The sequence below is a fragment of the Mytilus californianus genome, unplaced genomic scaffold, assembly GCF_021869535.1.
Source record: "Mytilus californianus isolate M0D057914Y unplaced genomic scaffold, xbMytCali1.0.p SCAF_2, whole genome shotgun sequence".
NCBI classification, from domain to species: Eukaryota; Metazoa; Mollusca; class Bivalvia; order Mytilida; family Mytilidae; genus Mytilus; species Mytilus californianus.
In genome coordinates, this window is record NW_026262668.1 from 87,809,111 (window position 1) to 87,822,713 (window position 13,603).

Here is a 13,603-nt window from a genome sequence, read left to right on the forward strand (position 1 = left end):
AGATTGTAAATTCCATATGGGGTGAGAGCGAAGTTACGCGAAGTTACGCGAAGTTACATAGTGTGCTAGTGACCTAATACGGTATATATGGGGTCAGTAAATTACGTCACTAGCACACTATGTAACAAATTTATCTTACCGACTATCTTAACGTGTCATATTTAGACTAGTGACCTATCAAAATAAGCAAGTCTTCAATACCGTTAGCATTAAGAAACTACTTCCATTGATCATACAAAAACAGATACCAACAATAACAACTTGTTAGCTTTAAATGTGTTTTATGAATTTATTTCAATTTTCATCAATTACTTCGTCTGTTGAAACCTTTAAGATTTTTTTCTCAGTACCGTTTTGTTTTTATAAAGGGACGTAACACCACTACTAACCGTGTATTGAAATAAGCCCCGCCTCCCTACTAACCTAATATGGAATATACACGGTCTCCACGCGGACGCTTTTAACCAATCATATTCCTAGAAATGTATAGGAGGTAAGATCAATCACCATATTAAGTTATATCCTGTTACCCTTTTTGTCTATCCTGTTACCAATATCAGTATTGCATTTGTATATGCTGAATTGAAATGGCTAAGACGTTGTAACTGTAAAATGAGTTCAAACACGTAATCCACTTTTTACGAGTATAATATTGGTGTAATTAATAAATATTTTGGTAACAGCATAGACATGACAAAAGGGTACCCAGTATTTTTTTTCACTAAATGTCTTGAATTTTTTTTCTACACTGCTATGCAAGAAACGTGCTGCGTTAAATTTTCAGGATCCTTTGTGCTTTTGAAATCAGCATATTCACAGAGAGAAACAATTTAACGGTTGATTAAGTAGCAGTTAGAGGATAGACATGCACTTTATGTACGCCGATTGAATTTCGTTTGTAGAAAAATGTTACATAGAATAATAAAGAAGCTGTGATTTTTCGTTAGAGTTATTATCAAGATTCTAAAATAATTCCTTCCGCAGATAGCCAGGCAATCAAAAAAATAGGAAAAAATCATTTGAAATGTGTTACTCTGACAAATGGATAGATGCTATCAACAGTCACATATACTTTATTTATTCTGTGAGATAACCGTTTGTATATAGAGGAAATTGAGGTTGAAGGAAAATGCAGCTAGTTTCATTCGCATTTTTAGAAGCCTCTGTATGATTTCTGTGTTACACACCACGTCGACCAAACGTAACAAACTTGTTTCAATGAAAAGCGGCATCTTTATGATTTTAGTTTTAAAGAAATTCTTGTTATAGTGGTATTTATTATGAAAATGACCCTTGCTAACAGGATATTTGTACCGACGTTGGCTCTTTTCTTAAAAAAGTTGAACTAAGTCTTTCAGGCTGTCTTACGTTTAGAATGAAAATTAGAGAAGTCAAATATCTATAACCATCCTTTGCTACGAAATACAAATTGCACATTATTCTTTCTAATATTTTTGTATTGGTCAAATATTTAGTGAGGCAGTTGCATCAATAATTGCCTCAAGAGAAGCTACGCATATGACTGCTTAACACTCCTTATCAAAATTTCTATCCTCTCCTTTGAAAACAGTTGGAATTTTTCCTCAACATATCAAGGAATTCATTGTAAAATCTATCCTGGCTATCCACTTGCAGTTTAGTCTCAATTAAGTATCTTTATTTTCAAATTTTGTACAAGTTGAAACCATTTTTGAGCAATATTTTGTACATGTTATAACATGTACGAGGTACTTTTGTACATGTTATAACTTGCATTGTGGCATTGTGCAAGTTATAACATGTACAATACTTCTGAATTTTAATGTGCGTATTGTTATGCGTTTACTTTTTTACATTGGCTAGAGGTATAGGGGGAGGGTTGAGATCTCATAAACATGTTTAACCCCGCCGCATTTTTGCGCCTGTCCCATGTCAGGAGCCTCTAGCCTTTGTTAGTCTTGTATTATTTTTAATTTTAAAATGTGTACAATTTGGAGTTTAGTATGGCGTTCATTATCACTGAACTAGTATATATATTTGTTTAGGGGCCAGCTGAAGGACGCCTCCGGGTGCGGGAATTTCTCGCTGCATTGAAGACCTGTTGGTGACCTTCTGCTGTTGTCTGTTCTATGGTCGGGTTGTTGTCTCTTTGACACATTCCCCATTTCCATTCTCAATTTTATTCTGTACATGTTATAACATGTACAACATCGCAACTTGTACACGACATATATATATATATATAATTATATACAAAGAAATTTGTTTTGCATGCACACGTATAAAAATTGCGGTTTTTATCCAACGCAATCATAGGTTTGAACGTTGTTTTCAATTTAGACTTGTTTATATTTTTTCGTTTGGGCTTGTATTATATTTGCCTTCGGGTTTATATGATCCGTTCATCCTATTTCGACTCGTCAAAATTCAAGAGTCAATCCCAAATTGAGGTAAATTATATGGCCTTCCAAATACCGTTTCGATTCCTTACATCACTGAAGAGACATTAATTGTCGAAATCCGGATATGGTGTACAAATTTTTGCACCTCATGTTTGCGATATACCATCTTTTCCGCAAGTTTATTGTTTTCTGTTTGGTATTAAATTAATATAATTAAGATCCATTGTGTTACATCTGTGATCCGTTTATTTGGCAATCGCCATGGCAGTCAGCAGGGTTTAAGAACATCCGTTGTTCGACCTGCTAGTCAAATGCGTTTTGTTAAAATATACTTTTTCACTTTTTTGGTCTTTAGGAAAATGTTGTTTGTGCTGTATTTAGACCCCTCTACAAAGAAATTTGTTTTGCATGCACACGTATAAAAATTGCGGTTTTTATCCAACGCAATCATAGGTTTGAACGTTGTTTTCAATTTAGACTTGTTTATATTTTTTTGTTTGGGCTTGTATTATATTTGCCTTCGGGTTTATATGATCCGTTCATCCTATTTCGACTCGTCAAAATTCAAGAGTCAATCCCAAATTGAGGTAAATTATATGGCCTTCCAAATACCGTTTCGATTCCTAACATCACTGAAGAGACATTAATTGTCGAAATCCGGATATGGTGTACAAATTTTTGCACCTCATGTTTGCGATATACCATCTTTTCCGCAAGTTTATTGTTTTCTGTTTGGTATTAAATTAATATAATTAAGATCCATTGTGTTACATCTGTGATCCGTTTATTTGGCAATCGCCATGGCAGTCAGCAGGGTTTAAGAACATCCGTTGTTCGACCAGCTAGTCAAATGCGTTTTGTTAAAATATACTTTTTCACTTGTTTGGTCTTTTGGAAAATGTTGTTTGTGCTGTATTTAGACCCCTCTACAAAGAAATTTGTTTTGCATGCACACGTATAAAAATTGCGGTTTTTATCCAACGCAATCATAGGTTTGAACGTTGTTTTCAATTTAGACTTGTTTATATTTTTTCGTTTGGGCTTGTATTATATTTGCCTTCGGGTTTATATGATCCGTTCATCCTATTTCGACTCGTCAAAATTCAAGAGTCAATCCCAAATTGAGGTAAATTATATGGCCTTCCAAATACCGTTTCGATTCCTAACATCACTGAAGAGACATTAATTGTCGAAATCCGGATATGGTGTACAAATTTTTGCACCTCATGTTTGCGATATACCATCTTTTCCGCAAGTTTATTGTTTTCTGTTTGGTATTAAATTAATATAATTAAGATCCATTGTGTTACATCTGTGATCCGTTTATTTGGCAATCGCCATGGCAGTCAGCAGGGTTTAAGAACATCCGTTGTTCGACCTGCTAGTCAAATGCGTTTTGTTAAAATATACTTTTTCACTTGTTTGGTCTTTTGGAAAATGTTGTTTGTGCTGTATTTAGACCCCTCTACAAAGAAATTTGTTTTGCATGCACACGTATAAAAATTGCGGTTTTTATCCAACGCAATCATAGGTTTGAACGTTGTTTTCAATTTAGACTTGTTTATATTTTTTCGTTTGGGCTTGTATTATATTTGCCTTCGGGTTTATATGATCCGTTCATCCTATTTCGACTCGTCAAAATTCAAGAGTCAATCCCAAATTGAGGTAAATTATATGGCCTTCCAAATACCGTTTCGATTCCTAACATCACTGAAGAGACATTAATTGTCGAAATCCGGATATGGTGTACAAATTTTTGCACCTCATGTTTGCGATATACCATCTTTTCCGCAAGTTTATTGTTTTCTGTTTGGTATTAAATTAATATAATTAAGATCCATTGTGTTACATCTGTGATCCGTTTATTTGGCAATCGCCATGGCAGTCAGCAGGGTTTAAGAACATCCGTTGTTCGACCTGCTAGTCAAATGCGTTTTGTTAAAATATACTTTTTCACTTGTTTGGTCTTTTGGAAAATGTTGTTTGTGCTGTATTTAGACCCCTCTACAAAGAAATTTGTTTTGCATGCACACGTATAAAAATTGCGGTTTTTATCCAACGCAATCATAGGTTTGAACGTTGTTTTCAATTTAGACTTGTTTATATTTTTTCGTTTGGGCTTGTATTATATTTGCCTTCGGGTTTATATGATCCGTTCATCCTATTTCGACTCGTCAAAATTCAAGAGTCAATCCCAAATTGAGGTAAATTATATGGCCTTCCAAATACCGTTTCGATTCCTAACATCACTGAAGAGACATTAATTGTCGAAATCCGGATATGGTGTACAAATTTTTGCACCTCATGTTTGCGATATACCATCTTTTCCGCAAGTTTATTGTTTTCTGTTTGGTATTAAATTAATATAATTAAGATCCATTGTGTTACATCTGTGATCCGTTTATTTGGCAATCGCCATGGCAGTCAGCAGGGTTTAAGAACATCCGTTGTTCGACCTGCTAGTCAAATGCGTTTTGTTAAAATATACTTTTTCACTTTTTTGGTCTTTTGGAAAATGTTGTTTGTGCTGTATTTAGACCCCTCTACAAAGAAATTTGTTTTGCATGCACACGTATAAAAATTCCGGTTTTTATCCAACGCAATCATAGGTTTGAACGTTGTTTTCAATTTAGACTTGTTTATATTTTTTCGTTTGGGCTTGTATTATATTTGCCTTCGGGTTTATATGATCCGTTCATCCTATTTCGACTCGTCAAAATTCAAGAGTCAATCCCAAATTGAGGTAAATTATATGGCCTTCCAAATACCGTTTCGATTCCTAACATCACTGAAGAGACATTAATTGTCGAAATCCGGATATGGTGTACAAATTTTTGCACCTCATGTTTGCGATATACCATCTTTTCCGCAAGTTTATTGTTTTCTGTTTGGTATTAAATTAATATAATTAAGATCCATTGTGTTACATCTGTGATCCGTTTATTTGGCAATCGCCATGGCAGTCAGCAGGGTTTAAGAACATCCGTTGTTCGACCTGCTAGTCAAATGCGTTTTGTTAAAATATACTTTTTCACTTTTTTGGTCTTTTGGAAAATGTTGTTTGTGCTGTATTTAGACCCCTCTACAAAGAAATTTGTTTTGCATGCACACGTATAAAAATTCCGGTTTTTATCCAACGCAATCATAGGTTTGAACGTTGTTTTCAATTTAGACTTGTTTATATTTTTTCGTTTGGGCTTGTATTATATTTGCCTTCGGGTTTATATGATCCGTTCATCCTATTTCGACTCGTCAAAATTCAAGAGTCAATCCCAAATTGAGGTAAATTATATGGCCTTCCAAATACCGTTTCGATTCCTAACATCACTGAAGAGACATTAATTGTCGAAATCCGGATATGGTGTACAAATTTTTGCACCTCATGTTTGCGATATACCATCTTTTCCGCAAGTTTATTGTTTTCTGTTTGGTATTAAATTAATATAATTAAGATCCATTGTGTTACATCTGTGATCCGTTTATTTGGCAATCGCCATGGCAGTCAGCAGGGTTTAAGAACATCCGTTGTTCGACCTGCTAGTCAAATGCGTTTTGTTAAAATATACTTTTTCACTTTTTTGGTCTTTTGGAAAATGTTGTTTGTGCTGTATTTAGACCCCTCTACAAAGAAATTTGTTTTGCATGCACACGTATAAAAATTGCGGTTTTTATCCAACGCAATCATAGGTTTGAACGTTGTTTTCAATTTAGACTTGTATATATATATATATATACAGAATAATTTGTAATTTTGCTTGTTCTGCTTTTGACAATGGTGTTTTCTTTTTTTCCAGTTTGACATAATATTGATTGCTCCCTCCTGTCAATTTTGTTTTGTTTACATTAATTGTGTCCAATTCAACAAATATTACACCTCCAAAAACAAAACATAAAATACACGTTCCACATGTACACTAGCTGAATTTTAGACATGTTTTATACTGAATATAGACAGATTTATGTTAGTATATCCCGAGGGGAGCGATTTACATTTACATCCTGAACCAGTCGAAAACAATTGTTGAAACTTCATACTTTCTGTTAGAAATTCAGTAAAACTATTGGATAATTAATAATTCGTGGCAGGTAATTTAGGTTATATAGACTTAGCTTTTATTTTGTACTTTTTTTAGTGTTTTTGAAAATTTTATTATAAACGTGTAAATGGTGTCCGTGATAAGCCATTCGATCGAAAAAGAAAAAAAATGTAATAATGCAATACAAGTATTTTAAATTATCAGATATTTCACAAATTTACACTGCAACTTTATAAATTTTATATTAAAAACTTATTGGTTGACATGGGACATTCGAAAGGATGGTTAACTATAGCTAATTTCAGAAAGAAATACTTAACCAAAGAAGAAAATAAAAAAATAGCTTTTCTTCGTTCATATTGAAAAATTTTCACTTCTTTTAAAGTTTCAAAATATACTCCCCGGACGGTTCTCATGGTATGATTGGTCTCATTGTCTTCGTCTCCGTGACTCCCCAACAAGGGCCGTCTGTTTGATTATGCGAGATATATGAATACACATCAACGGTAGATCAGAAAGTGAAGGTTAAATCAGATCTACCATTTTCTACATAAGGGAATGACCGTACCAAGTCAGGAATATGACAGTTGTTTCCAATTTGAATTTTCCTTGGAGTTCGGTATTTTTGTTATTTTACTTTTTATGCAAAGTTCTCTTCGCGTGGATGGCTTTTCGCAATAAAAAACATGTCATCATCCAACATACACTCGTTTATAGTGACAGTCTAACTTGACTAGCAACGAGAATAGCACCATAATAGATAATTAAAGCGCCTCTCCGTTTGAGTTTTAATGGATGTACAAACAATGACAAACAAGAACGAACAGGACATGGCCCGAATAGCATGGAATTGGTACACACAAAATGTACATGGTGGGGTAAAACCAGTTCCATATGTGCACAAAAAAACATGTTAAACTACACTTACATTTTAACCACAAAACTATAGGTATTCTCATAATTTATCAAGCATTACATGTAATTATACTCCAGTTAGAATTTTTTACTTTTGTATGTACATGCTCAATATAATGAAATTATCATATTATAATGATTGTGTGTATAAGAGAAAAATTCAGAAGTTTGTCTAGTCCTATTTATATCATTGATCAATTTTTTGCAAATACTGGAAAAAATTTGAAACCTTACTATTAACTATCGTATATATACATGTACCAGCGATATACTGTGAGGATTTTATTGCGATGATCCAATCAACTTCAACACCATATTATCTGATATATTTTAATTCCTGAGTGAAACAAATATTTGTATTATTTTCAAGTTGTTAATTTAGGTCTTTCTACTGAAAACATATATGTATGTGTCTTGAATATTATCCACTTTAACATTAAGGCCGTATAAAAGATGTAAGGGTTAATTTGCAAAGAATAACCAAACCAATCGAATGCGATACCTATGCACATTGAGGTTGATTGTTTTAAAACTGTGTCTTGAGATTTTCAGGTGTTTATATATAATTTATTTTCAGAGATCACAGTTCCTGACGTGTTTAATACATAGAAGTTCCTATTTAAAGAATGATAGTATATGGTATGTTCGTTGACCTCCTGCGATTAAAATAAAAGTCCCACAGAACCATACTCTATAAAAATGGAGTTTAACATTTTTATGTGTGCATACTAGTATGTGTTTTATTGAATAATAATAAGCTCTATAAAGTTCAGGCAAACTACATGTATAATTGCTGTGTTTTATCGTTATTTTGTCAGCATTATGTTGCCATTTAAGTTCCGGATTTGATATATATGGGACTACAATATCATACAAGGATGAGGTTAGATATCCAGAAAAAATATGAAGAGGAGGGACTATGAATGGCGGCCATACATGTTAAAGTGCTAGGGGTACGGGGTTACTATGGGTGAATGTAATACAAATAATATAAGTAATAGGTTTTGCATCGTGAAACTTTTTTAAAGAATACCTGACAAGTGTATACTTATTTCTTTTAAAACGTTTTGGATGTTCCAATTTAGTCATTTGATCAAACTTTGGGGTTTCGTCATTTATAATTTTTATTCTTAATTGTTATAATATATGTAAAAATTAATAAGATTTGATTACAAACCTGGCTTTCTAATGATAAATATTAGATAACACAATTATTTAAAGAATCGCTCCAATATATGTTTGGAGATATTTCACCGGCATAAAAAGGATCATAAAATTGAGAATGGAAATGGGGAATGTGTCAAAGAGACAACAACCCGACCAAAGAGCAGAAAACAGCCCAAGGCCACCAATGGGTCTTCAACACAGCAAGAAAATCCCGCACCCGGAGGCGGGCTTCAGCTTCTATCTACTTTGATTTGAAAATCTTCATATAATAGATGAATATTAACCATGGTAAATTTTTCAGTTTAAATGTTTTTGTTTTCTTTTACAGATGAATCGACACTGAAACAAACTTTCGATACAACCGAAAATACTAGAATCTTTGACATTACGGATAGCGGGAGGGTGATAGATACACCGAACAATGCCTTTATGTTAGGACTATCTGTCCTAGGATTTATTTTGGTCATGTCTATTATGATAGCCTTACTAAATGTTTTCGACAGAGTGCGATGCAGATAAATATTGAAGTGGTCGATATTACCTGATTCAAAACACATTCCGTGTTCGGCATAAGCGTTGCAACTACAAAAAGAATCACAGGTTCTCAAAATGGACAATACGATCATTGATCATTTTGATCCTTAGGAAAAAGAATGTATAGTCATGATGATCACCAACTAACAGAAAAAGAATTGTCTGCGTTGCAAAATTCATCGAGTATATATTGTATTTTTTTTTAATTCGTCTCAGAAAACATGGTTCTCATAAATACATACTAGTAACACTACCACTATCACTGATTCACAGAAATCTATTGTCGACAGGTTGTTCAAGTATGGTGCATGTGCTTTATAACAGAGAATACTTGTTAGTTTCAGGATCATGTAAATAAATTATAAGATACTGATAATTTTTTTAAAAATCTACATATAAAGATATGATACATACACTTGAAATAGATATTTATGAATACAGCCGAGTCATTTTTTATTTTTTGTCTCGCCTGCGACGAAAGTCTCAGAAAGCGAGACATAGGGATTGCTTTTCCGGCGACGACGACGACGACGGCGTAAAAAAATGTTAAGTTTTCTGCTCATGTAAGTTTGATAGGAATTACTTGTGATAGATCAATGATATTTTGTATGAAGTTGCATTACTACCAGTACATATCAGTTTGACGACTATTTGAGGCCCTGCCCACTAGACCATGGTCAAGTGACTTTGAATCAATTAGCAATTTTAAATGTTAAGTTGTCTGCTTAAGTTAGTTTAATAGGAACTACTTGTAATAGATCAATGATAATTTCTATCAATACATATCAGTTTGTCAACCATTTTGAGGCCATGCCCACTAGTTGTTCCTGCGACTTTAAATTAAATAGCAATGTTGCTGTCCATCAGATTGTCTTTTTCTGAATTTTATGCAGACAGGCGAAACATATCTCTGTGTCAACAGTTTAACTTATTTCAATTTGAATACAAACAAAAATCCAATGACAAGATTCACACAATCATCGTTAGTGTTTGATAGATTATAACATTGAATGTTCCCGCCAGTCTATAATATTTGTAAAAGTGGTTCGATGCAAATAGGGATAACACTTATAACATTAGTATAAGCGTATGCTACATAAGGATCAAAAAGGGTGTACTATTTGCTGTCTAAACGGTAACACCCAACTGCATTAGTCATGTGAGAAATAGAACCTACATGTAGTATGAATATTTGTGATGTAAAAGAATTCTTGAATTTTCTATGGTTGGGAGAAGTGCATACAAAATGCATCTGTAAATAAACGCAATAAAGGTTTATGCATGTTAGGTAACAGCGAGGCGAGAGCAACATGCACAGTTTAAACTATATATCGTTCAGTTTGAACCACATGTTTCCTGAAAATCCGGCAAATTACTTGCTTTGGTATTATAGATACTGTATATAGATACTTTGTGTATAGACACAAGAATACACAAAGAACATTCTCACCTATCTGGTCATATTATGATGTCAAAGCTATGCTTTTTCACGCCTGAATAGTTTGAACTTAAGCACATAAGCAGAAGTACCGCGCATGTTATCTGCGTTGCAAAGACTTATTAAAGTCTCATAGAAGCGACTTAAAAGCGAAATAGCCATTTGCACTAGAGAGATTTGTCAGTTGTGTCGAAGTCTTAACCAGTTTGGAATTTCTGACATTTTTCCTTTAAGAATACTTCATTGGATCCTATTTAAGATCTGTCTAATATTGACTGTTTCTGTTTATTATATCAATGAGGGGTGTTCGATGTGAATGGACGGATTATGGGGTGAACATTAAAAGAAGTAACAATACGTCAACGACAAACAATCGCCATCACTATATGAAGAGTTTTTAATCGCATTAAGTTTAGATAATTAATTTGTGAATACAGAGAATTACTTAGATCAAACCAACCCTACATTCTCAATAGACAAAAAAAAACATAATACTAAATGGTGACTGTCTTTTTATTGTCTAATCAGTATAACTCCGTGTCAAGAAACTGACATGCAAAGAGAAGTATGTTTTGCTGACTTTTCATTAAGGAACGACCATTTAACTTCAGGGGGGGGGGGGGGGGGGGGAGGGAGGGGTCAGATTTTCCCCATACCTTATAGTGTATGGATTATCTTTGGAAAAGTTTTGGAATGAAATGATTCCCGAATGTCCTTCTGCTTCGAATCGAATTTATGCCAATTTAATGTTGATCTCCTTATACTGCAACTCATAAAAAGCTTTCTAATAAAATATTTGAGAAGTAATAAAAAAAATTGAATTTGTTGCGGACGACGAGAAAACCTGCATTTTCCACGTCAAAGATACGGAAACACGTGAACGTCACAATCGAGGCTAATACGGTCACTGACTGTATATAAAGCCAAGTTTGCACACCGTTCATACAGTCAATTCATTTTGAAGGTGCAGATAACACAGATGCAGTCTTAAATCAATTAAATGTGACCTTCATTTTGCGGTTCTCTATTTAAGAACATGTTCCGGAAAGGAGTCGACTTCCAATACACATAAAGAAAATAATTTCCAAACAATCACGCAGCACAACGTACAAAAATGAAATAAGATTGGTACAATTCCTTCCAACAACGCACTATACCGTTTTTAAATAAAAATAAAATTGGTCTAACTGAAAAAATGATTCCATGACAAACAGAGAGAAAAACAATTTAACTTGACGAAGATACTTTCGTTCGTCTTTCAACATCAGTTATTACTAAATCAATGTAAATGTAAATGTAGTTTATCAGTTGATAATGTTAAGTTTGAAAATAAACATGCTAATACAATCTAGATGCATACGAGTGCGCGGGTGTTTTTTAATTTTCAAGCATTTGATATAATTTTAGAAGCCTTGCATACTTTTAAAAATTAAACTTTTTAAATTAAGGCGTACCGAATCTGCTCCCTTCGGTGATGTGAACATTTATTGGTTAAAATCCGTTCGGAACGTATAGCGTCCTAAAATGGAACAACTAAATATACGGGAACCATTTAAACAAAAAAAGTGCTAGTGTTGAGAGGTTGGGTGTCTGTTTTGCTCTGCGGGTGTATTAAATGCAACCTTAATGTGAATATAAAGCTCAATAAAGGAATATCTGTTACAAACCATATCATTTTTAAAGGAAAATTGAAATATGGGTTTTCGAGAAATAGCGATTTAAAAAAAAAATATTCAAATGTTAATGCTATTTTACATGCAACCTATAAATTTAGACCAATTTGATAAATTTACCATACTGAACTATTAGTTCGGTCAAGAAAGACAACTCGTACTCAAAAAAGGGAGGTAACTCAATTTTCTTATAAAGGGAAACGAGTTTATCAGTATTTCCGAGGAACATGTTGATTTTTGCACGCCAACTTGTGTACATAAATAATTAAATATCGGATCACAACAGGTTTTGAATGTTTGATGATCGATATCCACGCTTAATTCCAATAGTATAATAATTTGTAATCTTAATAGGAAACCGAGTTTAGAATCAAATTAGAATTATTACGGTTTATATATAATAATTTCAATTAGTTTTTATTATACGAGATGCGTATCTATTGTAAAAAATTCTTTCTTAATCTTTGAACATTTTTCTAAACATGCAAACTCTGTTAAGAAAAATAGAAGTATTTGATTTTATAAGACAAAAAAAAAACAAAAAAAAACAGAGAAAAGAAAAAAAAGAAATCTGCCCACCTAAAATATTGAATTTTGCCATGTCTGGTTCAATGACTACATATATTTTGATTCTCATACAGACAATGCATTACATCGGTACAGAGAAAAATTATAAACTCATATTAACTCAATTTAACTATTAATGAACTTAGTGAAATGTTTACTTCTTTTTTCATCTTTGAACTGCAAGATGGCGAAATGCATCTGAGAAATCTAACAAATTTTGCAAGTTTAAAATTGAGAACGATTTTTTACAAAATTGATTTCACTTCTTCAATACATGTGGTATACATAACTTTGGCCACTAATAATAAATAAAAAGTATTATGTAATCAAATTTGGTTAAATATCTATTTCAAGTTTATGATCTTTTATATGTAAAGATAGTAAGGTAAACATAAATAAACAGAATTAACACCTTTATGTTATTGCTTCGAAAACGATGATGTCCTACTGATTTTATGGCCATCATACTCATACTTATATTCCTTAGTTTTAAGAAGACACATTTAACCAATTAGTTGTATGGTGTGTTATAACTTTGGATATCAAAATAAAGGTAAATACAGAAAAGCGCTTTGGACGCATCAAAATCATTAAGTGATATTGTCAATGTTAGACATGAATCCCATTTGGAAAAGTTTTTTTCTAATTTCATTTTACATTTTAGCAGATATAATAAGTACAAGTTCATTCGAAAGACTGTGTCATGACTAAACAATTGCAGAGATTGTTTAAACACTCTTTTTTTATTTAGGCTAAATTCCTTTATAGAAGTTAAGCGGAACTTAACCTTTTTTCGCTTATATTTCAATATCTCAACATCTCGGGTAACTTTTCCCGTTTGTGCATCCAGATAGTACCACCGTGTCCTATAACTATTTTCTTGACTTAAAA

At 33.0% G+C, this 13,603-nt stretch overlaps 1 long non-coding RNA gene across 1 annotated transcript; it reads left to right on the forward strand.

Annotated features, from left to right (window-relative positions):
• Window positions 1-7,905: 7,905 nt before the first annotated feature.
• LOC127728437 (uncharacterized) lies at window positions 7,906-9,472 on the forward strand. The gene is made up of 2 exons (XR_007994128.1): window positions 7,906-7,972; window positions 8,829-9,472. It is a non-coding gene; the product is annotated as an uncharacterized LOC127728437 (long non-coding RNA).
• The last annotated feature ends 4,131 nt before the right edge of the window (window positions 9,473-13,603 follow it).